The sequence below is a fragment of the Peromyscus californicus genome, unplaced genomic scaffold (genome assembly GCF_007827085.1).
Source record: "Peromyscus californicus insignis strain IS unplaced genomic scaffold, ASM782708v3 Scaffold_7__1_contigs__length_154581171, whole genome shotgun sequence".
NCBI classification, from domain to species: Eukaryota; Metazoa; Chordata; class Mammalia; order Rodentia; family Cricetidae; genus Peromyscus; species Peromyscus californicus.
The window spans coordinates 119,254,555-119,263,308 of NW_026294595.1; positions in this window are offsets into that span (position 1 = coordinate 119,254,555).

Consider the following 8,754-nt stretch of genomic DNA (forward strand, 5'->3'; position numbering starts at 1 on the left):
GAAAAATTAGTGTAGTTACATTCTATTTTTTAAGTGAATGATTACAATGAGTACAAGTAAAAAATAGCATGCTTCCCATATCCCTTACATGATTAAACATTTTATGCATTACAAGTGAAAAACAAATTATTCCCAAGGACCCACATACATTCATGTCTAAGTAACTTGTTATAGATTAACAAAGTGTAAGCAGGCAAGGTATTTTTCTCAGCCAGTTCTTTTACTGGCAGGCTGCATTTTGTGGTTACAAAGAAAAGATCAATCATTTAATTATTTGTCTCAAAATGTAATCTTATAAAAAAAATAAAAAATCTTAACTTTTATATGTGAAAAACAATCAGTTCCCCAGCTAAGACTCCTAGCAATAATGGAGAGGGTGCCCGAACTGGCCTTCTCCCGTAATCAGATTGGTGACTACCCTAATTGTCTTCATAGAACCTTCATCCAGTAACTGACAGAAGCAGATGCAGATCTACAGTCAAGCACTGGGCAGAGCACTGGGAGTCCAGGTGAAGAGAGGGAGGAGGGTTTACATGAGCAAGGGAGGGGGTCAAGATCATAACGGGGAAACCCACAGAGATAGCTGACCCACGCTCATGGGAGCTCACGGACTCTAGAAACAAAAAGCTAGGTAGCCTGCATGGGACTGACCTAGGCCCTGTCCCTGGTACATGAGCTAGCTGTTTGGAACCTATTCCCTATGGTGGGATACCTTGCTCAGCCTTGATGCAGGGGGCGAGGAGGGAGGAGCTTGGTCCTGCCTCAACTTGGTATGCCATGCTTTGTTGACTCCCATGGGAGGCCTTACCCTTTCTGAGGAGTGAAGCGGGGGAGGGGAGGTAAAATAAATAAGAAAACTTAATAAAAAAGATAAAGAAAAACAATCAGTCATTTCCACTTTAAATCCTCGGGGTGCAAAAACCACTCAACAGTTTTTTTGTTTGTTTTTTGTTTTTTATTAAATCATATCAGGAAGCTAAGGGCAGAAATGGGTACAAGGAATTAATCATTGCCTTTGATCACCTATCCTAGCATGAGGGCAATAAGCAGAGCTATGCTCAATAACAACATGAGGTTTTCAGAACATGTAGTCCTCAGGAATCTGTCTCTCCAAGGCTCTCTTGGTTTTGCTGGCTGCCCAGTTGTGTCCTATGAGTTCCAAAGCTGCTTGCTGTTGTGGAATAGTCCTTTTGTATACTGTGAAGATGTGTCTTTGCCAAGGTGCATTCTGATTGGTTTAATAAAAAGCTAACTGTCCATTAACTAGGCAGGAGGTATATGCAGGAGATCCAGACAGAGAGAACTCTGGAAGAAGGGCGGAGTTGCCAGTCAGACAGAGAAGCAGCAGCATGGGCAGTACATAGATGAGGTAAACAAGCCTCAGGACAGCACATAGATTAATAAAAATAATTTAAGTTGTAAGAGCTAGTTAGTAATAAGCCCAAGCTATCAGCCAAGCATTTATCATTACTAATATGTCTCTGTGTAGTTATTTGTGAGCTGGCTGGTGGCACAGAAAATTCCACCTACAGCTTGCTGTTACTCTCGAATGCCCCCACCCCCAACCTTGACCCCTGTCCCATCAATTAGGTAGCCTTAGCTAGGCTGGAACTCATTATATAGATCAGGCTGGTTTTGAACTCACAGAGGTCCACTTACTTTTGCCTCTTGAATGCTGACATTAAAGACATATTTGCTGCCATTCCTAGCAAATTCCTTATATTTTGTATGCTTACAAAGTCAACACCATGTGGCTATTTAACACCAAGTCCTACTGCCAATCTGAGGTGTAGGCAGACCCTGGTAGACCACAGATGCCATGGCTTCTGCCTGCCTTAGAGACTGAAACTGGGGAAACATTTCCTTTGATGGCCATTTTCCAGCAGGGAATCCTTGCAGGGGTGGAGGCATTCTCAATTCAGGATTTCTCCTTTTACATAAATTTGTACTTTTAGAAGCTGGAACTTTCTATGGGTGGGGTCTGAACTTCAGGGCCTATTTCTTATTGCCCCGGTGTAAAGTACTAGGTTTTGCATTAATGGTGCTGATCTCTTTTTTTTTTTTTTTTCCGAGACAGGGTTTCTCTGTGTAGCTTTGCGCCTTTCCTGGAACTCACTTGGTAGCCCAGGCTGGCCTCGAACTCACAGAGATCTGCCTGGCTCTGCCTCCCAAGTGCTGGGATTAAAGGCGTGCGCCACCACCGCCCGGCGCTGATCTCTTTTTAATTATAGCTGCTTTCTCCACATCTGCCCCATCTGCAGCTTTTTTCAGGTTCATGTTCTTGTTCTTCCCATACTGCATACTTTTTACATCCTCCAGCTAAATACTCATCATAAGCTGCAATACAGTTGATGAACAATAACCATGCCTCAGCATGGATATGATGTTATACTCTCTTGAAATTTCTTCATCCATACCAATTAGATGGTCCCTGTCTTAGTTAGGGTTTCTATTGCTGTGAAGAGACACCACAGCAACACTTATAAAGGAAAACATTTAATTGGGGCTAGCTTACAGTTCAGAGACTTAGTCCATTATCATCATGGCAAAACATGGTGGCGTGCAGGTAGACATGGTGCTGGAGAGGTAGCTGAGAGTTCTATATCTTGATCCACAGGCAACAGAACGAGACTGTGAGCCACATTTGGCATAGCTTGAGCACATAAGACCTCCATAGTAACACACTCCCAACAAGGCCACACTTCCTAATAGTGCCACCCTGTATGGGCCAAGCATTCAAACACATGAGTCTATGGGGCCCATTCCTATTCATACCATCACAGTCCCTATTGAATTTGGTTCACTCAAGTTTTCAGGACACAGCCAAACATGGCCATATTTTTTTGCCAGACTAACAACACCAATAATCTCTTGTCCATTTCTCAGCACAAGCTTTGTTCCCATCTGAAACTTTATAAGCACAGTTTTTTTCTGTTCATATTTGTATTAGTATTATAGTCTTTCAAAAATCTCAAAAGAATGGTCCACTAATCTCTGCTTACAGCTCTCTAAATTTTCTCCAGCCTACAGCTTCAAATTCTTCATATTGTTCTGCAAAACAGTTCAGAAGGCCTAGGCACTACACTCGTCATGTTTCTCACAGAACCAACCCCACATCTAAGTACCATTGTTCTGTATAGACTTTTGTTGTTGCTGTGATGAAATATCTGACAAGAAGCAACTTAGGGAAGGAAGAATAGAGTCTATCACGGTGGGAAGGCCTAAAGGCTCCCAGTCCAGAGGACCAGTATGGTGATATTTTATTTGTATTAAAATGTTATTTGTATGTTAATAAATAAAGTTGCCCGGGGGTCAGAGCTATTAGCAAGCCATAGGAAAGCAGGGCAGTGGTGGCGTACGCTTGTAATTCCAGCACTTGGTAGGCAGAGCTGGGTAAGTCTCTGTGTGTTCAGGGATACAGCCATTATTGGATACACATGCCTTTAATCTTAATACCAATCATGGAAAACCTGGAGGCCTATACAGACAGGCCGTGAGGAGGCGGTCATGTGGTTGGGTTTACAACCAATGAGAAGGCAGGACAGGAACTCTATATAAAGACTTTAACACAGGGGTAGCTCTGGTTCGGAGAGGTAGGACCACCGCAGGAGGAAGGGTAAGGTTTTAGCTCTTAGCTCTGACCTCTTGGCTTTCTTCTTTGCATTGGTTCTGTGTTTCTTATTTAATAAGAAGGTTGGATACATCTACATTTGGCGCCCAACGTGACAAGAATTCATTAAAGACCGCTTGGCTTGGCTTGGCAGCAGGTCCGGTTTCTGGCCTGGGCGGCCCAGCTGCCTAGCTTGGGCCCAGGCCTGACTGACCCGCAGCTGGAGCTACTTGCAACTGCTACAAACAACTCAGGCCTGCCCTGCTGAACAGGGCCCCTGCCTGTAAAGCCAAGGCTTGACTGGGCTCAAGCGGCTTCTCTCTCTCTCTCTCTCTCACACTGGATTCATACCTCGAACACCAGGTGGCTGTGAAATTCCCTGGGATTCTACTGTTCTACCCAGACTTGGTAAGTCAATTAACATATCTATTTAAAAGAGAATTTTTTTCTACATTAAAAAAAATGGGCTTTATGTGTACATTGGAAGAAAATTGGGCTTTGTTTGAAATTTTAGGCACTCTGACAATGGAACAACTATATGAAAAGATTAATATTGAACGAATTATTCAGTTTATTATTTTTCTTATCCTCATTTTACTATTTAAAAAGATCGTCAACTTAAGTGCCAGGATAACAGTCTTAGAAAAACTTGTTAAACCGGTAAAAATGAATTACAGAGAAATTCAAATTCAGACAGAAGAAATAAATAGTGAAGTTGTTTCAAAATTGGATCATAAGGTTACAGAAAGAAAGCCAGTTTTCACACAATCACCCTTAATTTATCCAGTAGCCGTATAGCAGCTACCTGATGAAGAGAATGAACAAAATACTTGGGTTCCAGTTGAAATGTTAGACTTACGAAGATTTAAGGAGGCAATAGTATCTTATGGCATGCATTCCCCATATGTAAAGCAAATGTTAAACACCTGGTCAACTTGTAATAGGATTCTACCAAAGGACTGGCGGGAATTGGCACAGGCTGTTCTTGAACCCGGACAAAATCTCCAGTGGAAAACGTGGTTCAATAATGAGGCTAAAAATATAGAAAGACAATGGAGGGATAGCGGAATACAAGTCTGCCAGGATCAGCTTATTGGAGAAGGCCAATATGCTTCAGTACAAACACAATGTTCATATGATGTCCAAACCCTAGTTCTATGTCGAATGGCAGCTTTGAATGCATGGGACAGAGTTGAAGAACCAGGAAAAAAAACTGAGTCATTTACAAAGGTTATACAGGGCCCAAAAGAATCTTTCACAGATTTCTTACAAAGATTGACTTCAGCAGTACAAAAAATGGTCCTGAATTCAGAGGCTAGTCAGATAATAATTGAATCTTTAGCCTTTGAGAATGCAAATGCAGCATGCAAAAGAATAATCAGGCCGTTAAAGGCAAGATCTGCACCTTTGGAAGATTGGATTAGAGATACAGTTAATGTAGAGGCTTATGACCATGATGATATGTGGGTAGGAAAAGCAATTTCAAAAGGTTTGAGCAATGTTAGATGTTTTGGATGTGGAAAGCAAGGACATTTGAAAAGGGATTGTAAACAGGTCATTCCTAGAAATAATGTTTCTTCAAGGAACACTGGCAACAGAATGCCCCTTCCTTCTGGCGTATGCAGAAGGTGTGGTAAGGGAAAACACTGGACCAACGAATGTAGATCAACAAGGGACAGACAGGGTAACCCTCTGCCTCGAGCTTCGGGAAACTCCCAGAGGGGCCTCAGGCAGGCCCCCACAGTAAATCCAGTTCAAACCTTTCCTGCAGTTGTAGAGGAAACCCCTACTCAAAGCAACTAAATAACCAAATGTCTATTGGAATAAATCATGTTAGTCGAGATGATGAAACAGAGAAAATAGGAAATACAGGAAAAAACATAAAGAAAACTTTTTGGCAAACTTCTATTAATGAACAAAGACCAAAACTAACAATAAAAATAAATGGTGTTTTGTTGTCTGGTCTGGTAGACACAGGTGCTGACATTACCATAATTGCACCAGAATTTTGGCATCCAACTTGGCCTCTTCAGGAGGTAAACATTCAACTCTTAGGAATTGGGACATTATCTAGAGTGAAACAAAGTGCAAGAGGGCTTGAATGTATAGGTCCAGAAGGACAGAAAGGAAAATTAAAACCATATATGGCTAACATAGCTATGAACCTGTGGGGTCGAGACTTGTTACAACAATGGAATACTCAGATTAATATCCCTCCAATCTCAGAAACAAATCATAAATTAGTACATGTTTCTGAGAGAAATATTAAAAGATATTATTCTAATGAGTGCTCACCAGCCATCCATGTCATACAAGAACAGGGCACAACAACTGATAATCTTCCAAAAACACTAACAGATCTACCTTTAAAATGGTCAACAGATAAGCCTGTATGGGTTCAGCAATGGCCTTTAACAACAGAGAAACTCCAGGCTTTACAAGAGCTGGTGGAAGAACAGTTAAATGCTCATCATATTAAAGAATCAACCAGCCCTTGGAATTCTCCTGTATTTGTTATAAAAAAAAAATCTGGTAAATAGAGAATGGTAACAGACCTTAGAGCAATTAACAAAGTAATTCAGCCAATGGGCTCTTTACAATCTGGAATTCCTTTGACTACTCTGTTACCAAAAGGATGGCCTCTCATAGTTATTGATTTAAAAGACTGTTTCTTTTCAATACCCTTACAAGAAAAAGACAGAGAAAGATTTGCTTTCACAGTGCCTACTTATAATAATTCTCAACCGGTTAAAAGATTTCAATGGAGGGTTCTCCCACAGGGAATGTTGAATAGCCCAACTTTGTGCCAATATTTTGTAAAACAGCCATTAGAAGTGGTACGTAAAAAATTTCCTAAATCTACAATTTATCATTATATGGATGACATTTTATTAGCTGATTCAAATGCAGATACTTTAGAAAGAATGTTTGAAAAAGTAAAGAAAATTTTGCCTTGCTGGGGATTACAAATTGCTTCAGAAAAGGTACAAAAAGGAGATTCTATTAATTATTTAGGATATAAAATAGAACTTCAAAAAATTAGACCTCAAAAGGTGCAAATTAGGAGAGATCGACTACAGACTCTTAATGACTTTCAAGGATTATTTGGAGATATTTCTCATCTAAGAACTATTGTTGGGGTAAAAAATGATGAACTGAATAATTTGTTTAAAACCTTAGAAGGTGATAAGGACTTAAATAGTCCAAGAGAATTATCACCTGAAGCTGAGAAAGAATTGGCCTTGGTAGAAAAGAAAGTACATGAAGGGCACATAGATCGTATTGATCCAAAGCTGGATTGCATTTTGGTTATTTTACCTTCTAGGCATTCCCCAACAGGAATATTAATGCAAAGGGAAGATATTATATTGGAATGGATATTTTTACCAAATAAACCAAATAAAAAATTAAAAACTTATGTGGAAAAAAATCTCTGACTTGATTTGGAAAGGAAAATTGAGACTTCGTCAATTAGCAGGAATAGACCCACAGAAATTGTCGTACCTTTAACTAAGGAGGACATTGAAAAATTATGGATAGAAAATGAAGCTTGGCAAAAAGCTTGTAGTAATTTTTTGGGAGAAATTAACAGCAAATATCCCAAAAGCAATAGAATGATCTTATAAAGAGAGCTGATTGGATCTTGCCTCGAATTGTGAGGAAAAATCCCATATCTGGAGTTCATACATTTTATACAGATGCCAACAAACAAGGAAAGGCAGGTTACAAATCAGAAAATTTAAGCAAAGTGGTTCAAAGTCCTTATAATTCAGTTCAAAAATCAGAATTGTATGCTATTCTGTTGGTATTAATGGATTTTTCAGAACCTCTCAATATAGTAACTGACTCTCAGTATGCTGAAAGAGTAGTATTACATATTTAGACTGCAGAATTTATCCATGATGCTTCAGAATTAACTTCATTATTTATTCAATTACAAGATACAATCAGAAAAAGGAGTCATCCTTTATATATAACTCACATCCGATCCCATACTGGTCTGCCAGGCCCTCTAGCACAAGGCAATGATGAGATTGATAAATTATTGATAGGAAATGTGCTGGAGGCCTCAGAATTTCATAAAAAACATCATGTCAATAGTAAAGGTTTAAAAAAGGATTTTTCCATAACCTGGCAACAAGCCAACGAAATAGTAAAGAAATGTCCTACTTGTTCCTTCTACAATCAAACACCATTACCAGCAGGATGTAACCCAAAGGGTACTCAGAGGAATGAAATATGGCAGATGGACGTGTTTCACTTTGCAGAATTTGGAAAACTAAAATATGTACACCACACTATCGATACTTATTCAGGATTTCAATGGGCAACTGCTTTGAGTTCTGAAAAAGCTGATTCTGTAATCACTCATTTGCTAGAAGTTATGGCCATTATGGGTATACCTGCACAAATCAAAACTGATAATGCTCCATCATATGTCTCTGTTAAAATGAAACAGTTTTTTGCTTATTATAATATAAACCATGTTACAGGTATACCACATAATCCTACAGGTCAAGCAGTTATAGAAAGATCAAACAGAACCCTAAAGGATATGCTAAATAAACAAAAAGGAGTAACAAAAACCCCAAGAAATAGACTACATAATGCTCTATTAACTTTGAATTTTCTTAATGCCAATGAGAAAGGAACAACAGCTGCAGAGAGACATTGGATAATAGAAAAAACTACAGAATTAAATCAACCTATATACTTTAAGGATGTGCTGACCTCAGAATGGAAACCAGGATATGTGTTACATTGGGGACGAGGTTTTGCTTTTATTTCTACAGGAAAAGATAAGCTGTGGGTACCATCAAAATTGATAAAGGTTCGATTTGAACAAGAGAGACCTCTTAATTAGAGGAGGTGATAGTTCATCAACTATCGTAAACATCCAATTTAAACTAACTTACACCAGTAACACATGCCTTTTCATTTAATCAGATAACTTGTCAAAAAGGAACATCCCCAAAAAACCTTGGGGAAAGGTTTTTGTTTTTGTCTTTTAGGAGAATGAAGGTTAAGGAATCTGAAGAACACTGGACAAATGAGACAACTGAAGAAAAGGGACAAATCATCTATCCTAAGAAACAGAGTGAAATGGCGTATGGGTATGTTATCTAAAAAAATTTTATGTCTTC